The sequence below is a fragment of the Globicephala melas genome, chromosome 17 (genome assembly GCF_963455315.2).
Source record: "Globicephala melas chromosome 17, mGloMel1.2, whole genome shotgun sequence".
Taxonomy (NCBI): Eukaryota; Metazoa; Chordata; class Mammalia; order Artiodactyla; family Delphinidae; genus Globicephala; species Globicephala melas.
Window position 1 is genome coordinate 7,606,893 of NC_083330.1, and position 12,765 is coordinate 7,619,657.

Genomic DNA, 12,765 nt, shown 5'->3' on the forward strand with positions numbered 1-12,765 from the left:
GAACTCGCGGCCGCCCGCCCGCCCGCCGGCTTTGTGAGCGCCCCCGTCGAGCGGACGCGCGGGGAGTGCTTCTGCTACCCGGCGGCCGGTTTTCCTGGAGGTCACTTTTAGGGACTGTTCACGCCTCGTTTTTAAACTAGTTTTTTTCCTCCTCTTCCAAACAGACAATGGACAAAAGAAAAGTAGCAACCCACATGGAGAGTTTCCTTTTGAATTGCTAGAATTAGATACACTATCCAGCTCTCCACTTGCTAAGTATACTTTTTAGTTTCCCATTGTATATTATCTAGCCATCGATTTAAAGAACTTATCTTGAAATATGTCCATTCTCTGGGCTTGATTTTTGGGCTGCATTAAATATTTTAACTTATTTCTAAAGGATTATGTGAAGGCCCTGATTTTTATTTTCTGAAAATTCTCATTAAAGCTGTCTTTGCAGTGGGCAGTACCTTTCAAAGAGGTTGAGTGTGTTTTCCCCCCATTTGTCTCCCGATAAGGGGAGGTGGGAGTACTCACTAAAGGTAATAATCAAATAGAAAACAACAACAACAAACCACACAAAACTTATCCTTATTTCCTCACAGATCTAGTCTAACGATGGCCAAAAAAAAAAAAAAAAAAAAAAAAAATCGTAGTGACTGTGATCTTAGCAGCATGGGAACCTGATTTATCCCAGTTATAATTCCGTTTAGATTGTAGCAATGTGTAAGTAGTAGGTAATTTCTTATTTCAGAAATAACTTGAGCAGTGATTCTGCGAAGTTGAATCCGCCTCCCAGCCCCCAGAGTACATCTGTCGCGGAGTGTTTTTGTCTTGCTGTTGCACAACAGAAGCCCTCCAGTCTTTACCCTAAAATGGCAGCTTTCATTTGACTGGGGCCCATTCATTGACAATGATAATAAAGAGGCTGAAAGCTAGATGCTTGGGGCACGGAGCAGGACTGGGTTTGCCTTTCTAGGTGATAGTAAGTGGGAGACATTTTATGTCTTCCAGATTTGTTCACAGAAAGTTTGTTTTCCCTGAAAAATCTGTTCTGTGGAAAAAAGTTACAAGGTAAACAGAATTTGGAAGTGGAAAGCTGACTTGCAGCAAATTTTAGAAACTAAGTTTTCTTGTTTTGCCAAATAGTGAAATTATGACATCCCCCCCCCCCGCCCTTTTGGTAACCAGCTAAAGGGACATTATGGATTTTTGTGAGGCTTGTAACAGGTGAATTTCATCACCATAACACTCAAGAATTGTTTTCTAGCACTATGGATTTTATTGTTTATAGTCTGTTGATATTTTCTATTTTTTTTCCTCCCTCTGTGCAAGCCAGTAAATTGAAGCTTGACGAATTCTGTTCTAGGTTTTTCAGGATTCAAATGAGTTTCTTGATAAGAAATGAATAATTATAATAAAGGGACTGGTATGTGAATTCCAAACTCTAATTATATTGGTTTAATCAATGAAATTATTTTTACGTCAATTAAAAAAATTGCTTCCTTTTCTATGTCTTAATTTTGAAAGTCAGGATAGAGAAATGTAGGTCATTTATAGGTGACGGTGATGGTTAAAAACTCAAACATTATTTTCCTCTTTTGAGGAAAAAAAATAGCACTTTTGTTTTTTTTCCCCAAGTTGAGAATACCTAAGTTGAGTTTAAAATAGCAGGTCTAGTAACTTAATTTTGAAGCAGTACTTTCATAGATTCTCCTGTACTTGGTTTAGTTGTTAATCAGTTCGACTTATAGGACTATTTCCAAAACTTTTTTCATGAGCGTCTTACTTTTATTGAGTTAAAATGAATACCATGGGGAGTACCTTTATAAAACTGTATCAAAGAAATGTGACAATTTTTTCTTCATACAGATGCAGTCAGTAATGTATTACCTATTGTATAGTTTTTAGGCAGAAAGGTCAAAAGTAAAAGAATATTTTCGTCTATGAGAAAATACAGTCGGAGTGCTTCTACGTACATGCCGTGTAACCCGTAAGAGCAATCTCAGTGCCGAGTTTAGAGTAGTTATTTCAAACCTAGCCGAAGAGCATTTTATTCCCTGTGCTTGAGGAAGTGTCACCATCCATTTGGTAACTTTTGATTCAGCAATCACTGGCAAGCTTTCGGTGTGTAAAACGACAAATAAGAGGCGGTGCTTTCCCTCACAGAGTTTACCATCTACTAGGAGAGCGCGTTCTATAGGTAACCAAGTACTCATATTTTAACTTTTAAGATCAGCTTTGGATGTGTTATTGTCCATCTTTTATTATCCGTACATGGCCTTTCAGGTTTGATAGTAGTCGCCATGGCCGTCTTATAGACATCTACTATAAATAAGGCATTGCAAGAATAAAAATGCTTAGTCAGGGCTGAGCAAAATGTGTGGCTGCAAAAAAATGACCCTTAAAATTTCAGCTTTGTAATCAAGTGATTTGCTTCCAGTATTCAGATGCTTTCTAGATGGAAACAAACCAGCACTTAGATAGATGCAGGTCACAGAGCTAAATTCACTAAGGTAGATGGGGAAGGAGCATCTGGGGTGATGATGGTGAGATGATGTCGGGAACATGATGGCGCTGTGTGACTCTTTAATTGTCTTGTTCATTCACTCGGACACTTTTGTATATCTTTAAAAGAGTATTCTTTTTATGCCCTTTTAGAAATTCAGAATTTTGTATTGTTATATCTTATCAGGTTTCTAAAGCCATTATAGCTTTATCAGTTTGGGAGATAAAATTTTCCTTTTTCTCTGGAGATCTTTATTATTCTGTCCTAGTTTTTTTTTTTTTTTTTAAAGAAAACTTTGACATTCAAAGATGATGGATGATGTAAAAATATGAAAGAAATTGGGAGTAAATGATCACTTTTCTATTTCTATCACTTTTCTGTTTTTCTACAAAAAATATGAAGATGTAATGATTTATTTTAATTTGGGTATTACTCAGTTGCACTTATGGCAAAAGCCCATAGCTGATTATGGTGGTAGTTAAGAGCTGGGATGGTAATTAAAAACATTAGTACCGTTCTTTTATATTTTACTTTTATCAATATATTAAAATTCTTAAATGAAACCACACCTGTGTGATAAAAATAATAAATAGAAACAGGAAATCATAATGATATTGTCAAGTAGAAATTCATCTTACAGTCATTAGTAAATCTTTGGATATTTAGAGCATGAGGACCTTGGAGAGCTAGTTGAACTTTCTCATTTTACAGATTGAGGAACTAAAGCCCAGAGGATTAATTAAAGGAGCCGTCTCTGGCTGGCCACCCAGTTACTGCCGGCAGAGCTGCCTTGGTCATGGTTGTCTTCCTGGTGCCTAGCTGGGTGCTCATGCAGGGGAGTGCCGGGTTGGTCTTTGTTGGATGACTGAGCTGCTTCGGGAAGAGACTAGCTCTTCCTCTTATGTTCTGACTCAAAAGCACCTTTTGGCTTAAGCATCCTATAGCCTATGCTCACATAGCTCTTAAGGGTGTTCTTAAGCCAACGGCATTGTATTTGCCTCTGTGTGGTGGTTTGGAGGTTTTTTTGGGGAGGCGGGGAGCGGGGAGGTATGATTATCCATCTAGAGAAATGCAGAGAAAATTATTCTGAGACTTGATTATTGTTTTCATTATAGAAGCACGTATTCATTACCGTAACTAGGTTCCAGTACCTTTAACTAATGTTAGGTGACTGCAAACATAATTGTTTTCTCAGGGAAATATTTTTGGAGGTTTTTGTTTTGTTTTTATTTTGAAAAGTAAAAACTATCTTTTTAAAAATAAAAATAAGGTAGAATAGTAATGAAGAAGCATTACTTGGCAGTAAGAGGCCGATTGGTCCCTGAGCTTGTTTGTTTGTGGCCATGTGGCATCAAAGACACTTTCTTCAGTGGTCCTTTTGACCTTACACCACTGCTGTAGGTGCCAGGCTTGGCTCTAGTGGCTAGTGACTGGGCTGTGATCAGTTTTCCTGTTTCACCTGTTTTCTTGTTCATCGGCTCAAGTGTCTATTGGGTACCTGCTACCTCAAAGGCGCTGCGCTATGCCTGAGTTAGGAATACAGTGGTGCCAGGAGAAGACATAAAAGACCCACGCGAAAAATAGAGCCACCGCAACGTCATAGGTGCTGGGCGGCGGACTGGGAGGAAGGACAGTCACCTGTTAGGAGCGGCTTCAGCGCTGCCGTCCAAGCGATGGTAAGGAGAAAGGGGCAGTGCTAGCCCACCTGGAGGGAGGCAGCGTGTCTGAGGCCCACGGAGAGCAGCTAGATGACACGCAAGAGGCGGGCACAGGCCAGCTTGGGCGGGGCTAACAGGATATGGAATTTGGGATTTAAAAAAAAAGCAGCAGAGCCACTGGTGAGTGTTAAGCCGGGCTTGACATGAGCAGGCTTGTGTTTTGAAGACTGAATTGGTGGGTGGGGCAGAGGAGAGAGAATAGGCTGGGAACCTCGTCCTGCCCGCTATTGCTGTGGTCCACGGGGTGGGAAGGACCAGTGGTTTGGGCTAGACTGGTGGTCGTGGAGATGGAGAAGTGGACAGGTTGGAGAGATATTTAGGAGGCCCAATGACTTGTATTTGAAGACAGATTTGTTCTCAGGGAGAGGAAGGTGTCAGGGAGCGTAGGTTTCTAGTGTATTCGCTGCATGGCCGGCTGGCTGGGGTTGCTGCTCTCGAGGTAGGGAGCACCTGATCAGGACCTGGTCTGAGGAGGAAGTTCACGAGCTCTTGAAGCATGTGACTGAGGTGGCCGATAGCAGACCGTGAAACTGTTGCTTCAGCCTTCTTTCCATTGCTAGCGGCATTCTAAAACTTCCCAGAATAGTCTGCCAGCTTCCCCCCAAAGATGTCGGTGTATGGCGAGCCCACCAAGGATTGCTGGTGGTGTCAGTGGAAGGGGAGAGAAGAGGGAAACTTTGTTATCTACCTTGATATATGGTACTTTCTTACTTGCTTAATAGGAGTTTGCTTGCTCATACAAGGAAGAGGACCCTCCGGTGAGCAGACTTTGCCACATTTTGTCCTTGTCATGGTTGTCTTCCTGGTGCCGCTTTCTGTTGCTAGTTATGTATTGGGACGAGGTCCTTGGACTCCCGGAAGATAGCTGGTGCTCCCCATGGAGGAAACTGGTCGCATTTTAGGAGCCGGTTGTGGCCAAACATGGGTGTGGTAGAAATGAATACATTACTTAGGTAATTGTGGAGGGAAATACTGTCCTCAGTCAGAACACTTACCTGTTCTGGGGGAGGAACTATGTATAAACTACCTTAATATATCTTAACAGTCACTTTGTTCAATTATTATAAAAAGTGGATGATAGAGCGCGATTGGTCGCAAGTGAGAGATGCTAATTGATAAATCCAGAAAAGCTTCCAAGTTGCTGACTTTAATATTATATGAGAAAAAGTATGAAAACCCTGAACATTTATCTTTTGTTTTTTTGGTTTTTTTTTTTTGTTTTTTTAAGAATAAATGGTCAATTTTATTGGGCTCAGACTAAGAATCCATGGGTCTTGAGGACCTCTGTGAATTTGTCAGTTTTCTTGTCTATGTTCTTTTCGGCCTGCTTCCGTAGCCTCATGAGCTGCTGCTTTTTCGGGTAGTGGATCTTGGCCTTCTCCTTTCTCTTCTCCTCCAGTGTAGCCGTTACTGCCTGGTACTTCCGCTAACCTCATGAGCCAGGCGCCCTACGTAGGCAAACTGGGGGTGGGGTAGAGGGAGAAACGAAGCTGTAAGAAAACGAGGCCAGGGTGACTAGGGGAGGGGCATTGACATCCCGTCCTAGAGGATCCCAGTCCAGCCATACAACTTTTCAGCAAGCCTGCGCTCAAGAGACACAGCCACCCCTGGCAGGGCTCTCTGCTCCTCCTGGCATCAGCTGAGCCATTGGCTTTATCGGCACTGCCCACAGTGGCATCCGCAGACCATCGTGAGAAAAAGCCATCATCTGCTGAACATTTATCTTGAAACAGTTTTTTTGTTTGTTTATTTTGTTTTTTGTATCTTTGTTTCTGCCAGTTTGTATAGTAACGATGTTACCCATTTATTTATTTTTAATTTTTTTTTTTTTTGTTTTTGTTTTTTGCGGTACGCGGGCCTCTCACTGTTGTGGCCTCTCCCGTTGCAGAGCACAGGCTCCGGACGCACAGGCTCAGCGGCCATGGCTCACGGGCCCACCCGCTCTGCGATATGTGGGATCTTCCCGGACCTGGGCACGAACCTGCGTCCCCTGCATTGGCAGGCATTGGCAGGCATTGGCAGGCGGACTCCCAACCACTTTGCCACCAGGGAAGCCCTTATTTTTAAATTTTTAAAAAAAGTTTATTTATTTTTGGCTGCGTTGGGTCTTCATTGCTATGTGCAGGCTTTCTCTAGCTGCGGCGAGTGGGGGCTACTCTTCGTTGCGGTGTGCGGGCTTCTCGTTGCGGTGGCTTCTCTTGTTGCGGAGCACGGGCTCTAGGCGCGCGGGCTTCAGTAATTGTGGTTCGCGGGCTCAGTAGTTGTGGCTCGGGGGCTCTAGAGCACGGGCTCAGTCGTTGTGGCGCGTGGACTTAGTTGCTCCACAGCCTGTGGGATCTTCCCGGACCAGGGCTCGAACCCGTGTCCCCTGCATTGGCAGGCAGATTCTTAATCACTGCGCCACCAGGGAAGCCCTACCCGTTTATTTTTGTTATAGGTCAGACATTGATCTTCGTGTGCAGGGAGAACCTTCCTGGGGCTCTCTGTCTTTGGTTGGGGCTCTATTTCAAAGGTGCTCTGTTTGACATTGGTCCTCATAGGCCTTTTTGGTGTCCTTGTGACTTGATCGAGTCCACCAGGGCCCTCCCTGACTTCCTCAGGGTGGGCATGATTGTGTGGCTTTGCAGATTTTTCAGGCGCTTACGTTAGCTGTAGGGGCATGCTACATCTGAAAGGTTTACTCTCACTTCTAGTGGTTTTGAGGGATTATTTGGATACGTCTAAAATTTAAGGGTAGTAATGTTCCCATGTGGTGACATAGTAGGAAAGCTGGGCTCTTCTGTCCACACTTTCTCTTTTTGTGCCTACTGTACTCATGGGGCGCATACATCTTGGTATATCTTGACCCCTAAGACAATTGGGTTCCATGCCTTTCACCCTAATGCCCTTCCTCTCCCACGGAGATGAGGAGAGCAGTTGTTCTTGTGGAGGTTTTATTCCGTGGTGGCCGAGAGTTGTGGTGTCAGAAGGATCAGCTAGTGAATCAGAAAAATAGGAACAATAATACTCTCAACCAGCCGGGGTTACTAACGGCAGAAGATTGCATGAGGTATCCCACCTAAAGCACTTGGTATAGCGTAAGGCATATTTATTGAGTAGTTACTAGCTAACTGGTAGTCATTGAACTTATCAAACCATGTGTCTTGGTTTTAATTTAAAAAGTCCCCGGATCCTAAATCATGACTGGCCAAGCATGAGAGGCCTGCAGTGGATCCTGGCTGCACGGTTTTCACCTTTCCTCAGAAGTCGACATCAGAATTAACATGGGTGTGTGCCTGTATCCAGGCACAGAACTGGATGTTATTCACCTAGTCCTCTCATTGACTACGCAGAGGCGGCTCGGATACTCCAGACACTAGAAATGGCACATCTGAAGGAGCAGTTGCTTTCTGGCTACAGAGCTACCCGTCTGCTGGCTGAGCTGTGGCTGTCTTACCAGGGAACCCGTCAGTCCTGTTTTCCCCAAACCTGCAGTTCTCCGTAGCCGGTGGGAGATGTTAGCCTGGGTAAACAGTGGTGGGCATCTTCCATCCGTTCTGGAGCGTTAGAACCTTCCAGTATAGACTGGAGAGGTACACGGTGTTCTCAAAATCTGTAACTCTAGGTCCTCAAGTCTCTGAACGTCGGGGCCGGTCCTTTTCCCCCAAATTCTGTGCCTTGCTTAAGGAACGGACAAGAAGCTATCTAAAATGGGTAGATTTGGGGTGGGATCTGGGATAGGAGTAGCAAGGAGAAAGCGAAAAGGTTCCCTGCCTCTGCAAAGGTGAGGCTGTGGGGCAGCTTCCTTGGAATCCCGCTGCTCTCCAGATTGGCATGACAGTGGGAGAGATGGAACGAAGACAGCTTTTGTTTTGTTTTATCCTATTTTATTTTCACTGAAAAGAGACTCTAAAGGGAAAATGAAATGGGACAGAGTAGAAACAGTTGACAGACATGAGCCTGTGGAAGTTCCCCGTATTCTTCCGTCCTTACTGCAAGGTTGAAAAATTGGAGAAGCTGCTGCTGCCTTTTTTTTTTTTAATTTTTTTAATAATTTATTTATTTAATTTTACTTTTGGCTGCGTTGGGTCTTCGTTGCTGCACGGGCTTTCTCTAGTTGCAGCGAGCGGGGGATACTCGTTATTGTGGTGCGCGGGCTTCAGTAGTCGTAGCACGCGGGCTCAGTAGTTGTGGCTTGCGGGTCCGCGGCATGTGGGATCTTCCCGGAACAGGGCTCGAACCCATTTCTTTTTTTTTTTTTCTGTGGTATGCGGACCTCTCACTGTTGTGGCCTCTCCCATTGCGGAGCACAGGCTCCAGACGCGCAGACTCAGTGGCCACGGCTCACGGGCACAGCCGCTCAGTGGCATGTGGGATCTTCCCGGACCGGGGCACGAACCCGTGTCCCCTGCATCGGCAGGCGGACTCTCAACCACTGCGCCGCCAGGGAAGCCCTCGAACCCATTTCTTGAATAACAGTGACTCTAAGGGCTTGATCTCAGTAGCTACCACGTGCGGAGCATAGGCTTTATTTGAGTTTGCATTTTGCTAACCTGTTTACTTACGTGGACTGTTGGTCACTGACTACCAAAGTAGGATTAATCAAATCGCTGAGGTAGGAGCAACAATTGCCATTATGTAGGTGAGGAAATGGAGTTTTAGAGATTGTTTAATAAATTTGCCCAAGAATACGGCTATTAATGGTGGAGTTGGGACTCAAATCAGGACAAGCTTATTTAAGACCATGTAGCATTAACCTCTCTGCAGAAGTTGCCTTGGAGGCTCCCATCAGAATGACCTTGGCCTTAGAAGCATCTGTCTCAAGGCTTACACACCTGTGCTTTCAAGGCCCACCTCTGGGAGTGACGTTGAACGGCCCAGAGCTGCCCGTGAACGCATTAGCGTCAGGGAGGCTTCTTTTCCTCACAAGTCATACCTTATCGATTGCAAACACTTTCTACCGAAAAGACACTCACTTATTGTAAGACTTACTAGTGTTCTACCCTGTTTTTATCAGTCCAAGACGTGGCCAACATCAGAGTATTCCACTTGCTACAGAATTGGCTGTCCTCAGAGTTTCTTCCCGGGGTTTATCCAAGGTGTATTAGTTCATGGAGCACCTTTGTCTCACTGCAGAGGACTTGAGTTGCTCAGGAAAGAAGACAGGATGTTCCCTAAGCTCCCAGCCGTAGCACTCGCTCTTGGTAAATACTTAACCTAGTCAACAGCCAGACTCAAGGAAGTACTTGCACACCGCTTCTGCTCACATGCAGGACGACGGGCCGTCCCCTGCAGCTGCACGCTGCCTGGTGTCAGTAGGTCTCAGATTCAGATGTATAAAGCAGTAGGTAGGCTCATATGTTACGGGGTGAATGTGTGTTCCTTTTTCAGGGGATTTAAAAACAAAAAAACAAAAAAACGATAGTATCCCAAATCCTAATACTCCTTTGCGTCTTAGAACTATTCTATGGTGACATATCTAGATTCTGTATATGTTTATGGGTTTTATTCCTTCACAACTGAACGGATAGTTGTCCAGCTTAAGTACAGTAAATCTCTTGTTAAAACTTGAAGTTTTGCTATTTCTGGTGCACTTGAAATTTTAACTTTTTTCTGATTGTGTTAAGTTTCAGAGAGCTAGGTTTATCACCAGAATTGGCATTTTAAGTTTTCCATTTTCCCCTCTCATTAAAAAACAAAAAATAAAAATCTAGGCTGGTGTTTGAAGCAAAGTTCAAGTTTATAGGGAACTTCGTGGCTGCTGTGGGCTGTTGAGAGCCGTTTCGTTTAGCTGCTGGGGTCAAGCAAGATAAAGAGAACCCTGTCTCATGTGCTGTCACATACTTAGTAGGGATGCAATAAAATGACGCAATCAGGTAATTTCCCACATGGTTCAGCCCATGGGTGGTGACACGGCTGTACCTGAATTGCGGGCAGGCAGGCAGTGTCACCGTGGAGTACCTGGGAAACGTGGTGTTTGTCTTGGTGTGAACGAAAGGTGATGTACTGCCCGAGGATCTGCATGAAAGCCCAGCTTTGCTGGTGGATTGGTGACATAGGGGACCGACTGTCAGTCGCTTGTTGTAGCTCAGGCTCTTCAGAACTTGAAGAAATGCCCACATAAGGACTTCCCTGGTGGCGCAGTGGTTAAGAATCCACCTGTCAGTGCAGGGGACACAGGTTCGAGCCCTGGTCCTGGAAGATCCCACATGCCGTGGAGCAACTAAGCCTGTGCACTACAACTACTGAGTCTGCGCTCTAGAGCCCGTGAGCCACAACTACTGAGCCCATGTGCCACAACTACTGAAGCCCATGTGCCTAGAGCTGTGCTCTGCAACAAGAGAAGCCACCGCAATGAGAAGCCTGTGCATCGCAAAGAATAGTAGCCCCTGCTTGCCGCAACTAGAGAAAGCCCGCACACAGCAACGAAGACCCAATGCAGCCATAAATAAATAAATAAATTTTAAAGAAAAAGAAATGCCCACATCGTCAGCATTATCCTTTATGGATCACCACCACCATAATAACAACATTCAGAATAGTAATATCTTCACTTGGCAAACCTGAAAACGACTCGATTACCTGCACCTCTTCTAAAACAGACTGCTTGAGCCAGCTGTTGAATTTAGTAAGTGATCTGATTTGCTTTGCCTGCCAGCTCCAGGCTAGAGGTAAGAAAACGGGTCTTTTTATTCAAAGCATTACAGCATTAATTTATATCCTTATTAAATTTTCTTGTGTTTGTCTCTTCCAATATTCTATTTTGTGAAAGGAACCCCAGCTTTCCCTTTTCGCACTGTTTTGAGATAGTTGCATAGAAAATGCTGGTCCTTCATTCCTGGGCAGAAAAGCTAACAGTATGTAGTGGTTTCTGGGGGAAGAGGGAGCAGCTGCTGCGAGCCTGGCCTCTGCCTCTGTCCTGTAGCTTTTCAGCAATTGTCTCCGCTCCCCGCCCTTCCACCCATCCAGGATTCAGAGGTACAAGGTGGTTTCGCAGAAATAATGCATCGATTGGTCTTTAAGGAAGAGTAGAATGGTGAGCTGGATGATGTAGCTTTTTCATCTGTTTTCTCCAAGGCACCTGTAAAACGGGTCTGTTTACGTGACTTTGAGGATCTTATATAATTATTTAAAAAGTCCATCTGGTAAAATTAGAATAACTAATAAAATAGATATTTATTGGGGCCTTAGAATGAACACAGTCACCTGAGGTGCTTGTTAAAAATGCATATTCTGGGATTTCCCTGGGGGTCCAGTGATTAGAACTTGGTGCTCTCACTGCCAAGGCCACAGCTTCAATCCCCGGTCGGGGAACCGAGATCCCACAAGCCTCGCAGCGCGGCCAAACAAACAAATGCAGATTCCCTACGCCAGTTTTTTTCCTGAATTAAAATCTCTGTGATAAGAACCTGCTGTATAAAAAAATAAATAGAATAAAATTCAAAAGAAAAAAATCTCTGTGGACCATCTAGAGTCTGAATTTTTATCTAGGTGCTTCTGATACATTCTAAAAGGCCACACGTTTAGACCAGTATGTTATTTATACAGTGAACGTACCATGGAAATACAAAACAGTTCAGAAAAATGGTAACATATATTTTTACAATATATTTTGGAATTTCGCAAGTAATGTTATTCTCTTACACGTAAATGAATGAAATGTAGTTGCTGTTTGAGATACCAGTTATATAAAAGGTAAAGATGGACACATGGTTGAGCTTGGAAGTATAGTCCACTTCAAAGGTGGCGGTAAACAGGTCAGAGAGCAGCATGGGTTGTATTTGTTAAATTTTATTTTCATTTCTGCCACAGAATAATGAAAAACTTGTCTTATGTGCGGTTCTAGTCTATGTGGTATGAAAAGTGAGTGGATTTAGGGGACTTCCCTGGCGATCCTGTGGTTAAGACTCCAGGCTTCCAGTGCAGGGCATGCGGGTTCAATTCCTGGCCGGGGAACTAAGACTCCCGGATGCTGCATGATGTGGCCAAAAAAAAAATTAAATTAAAAAATAATAATACTAAAAAAGAAGTGTTAGTGGCTTTAATAGGCAGCAGTAACTGTTAGGGGCACCCGTTCCAAGCGGTGTTGTCTCCAAGGGCAGGTCAGACAAGTAAAGCGAGAGTGGCAGGGAGTTTGGTGGGTGGACTCGGCGGCGTCCTTCTCCGTGAGAGCCGGGTGTTCTGCGGAAGGTGATGGGAAGCGGCATCCGGGCTCTGTCCTCAGGTCTCCGTCTCCCTTCCTTTCCGATTCGTTCCTCACTGGCTGTGCCGGCCTCTTGCCCTGTCGTCTCCCCGGCCTGGACCGTGGCTGGGAGGTGCCGTCCGCGTCCTGGGCCTGCTCCCCGGGGTCCTCATTCCTCTGCTGCCCCCTGAATACAGCCTGCGTCCTGCACCCAGAGTGCCCGTCTCGGCTTCTCTAGGGCCCAGTTCAGACTCACAGCTCCAGCTCCTGTTTCCAGGTGGTTAACTCCTAAGACTGTATTTTTATTTCCAGTATCGCCCCCAGACGTCTGTTCTTAATGTTCCCCACCTGTCTGAAACGGAAGTCTTTTCAACACCCCCCGGCCCCCCTTTTCCTGC

General features: G+C 44.7%; 1 protein-coding gene and 1 non-coding gene across 6 annotated transcripts in view; one reads left to right on the plus strand and one right to left on the minus strand.

Moving 5' to 3' along the window:
• The window catches only part of CHD7 (chromodomain helicase DNA binding protein 7), a 179,228-nt gene that overhangs the window by 1,728 nt on the left and 164,735 nt on the right, over window positions 1–12,765 (plus strand). Inside the window, exon 1 of one of the 5 annotated variants that reach the window (XM_060287188.2) lies at window positions 4,069–4,164. The exons of 3 other annotated variants lie outside the window; for them this stretch is intronic. The gene's annotated coding sequence lies outside the window, so the exon portion shown is untranslated. Of the gene's footprint in view, window positions 1–4,068; window positions 4,165–9,531; window positions 10,857–12,765 lie in introns of those variants that run through there. One more of the 5 variants, XM_060287185.2, reaches the window with a different exon arrangement.
• LOC115855086 (small nucleolar RNA SNORD35) lies at window positions 5,833–5,919 on the minus strand. Its single transcript, XR_004040275.1, has one exon. It is a non-coding gene; the product is annotated as a small nucleolar RNA SNORD35 (small nucleolar RNA).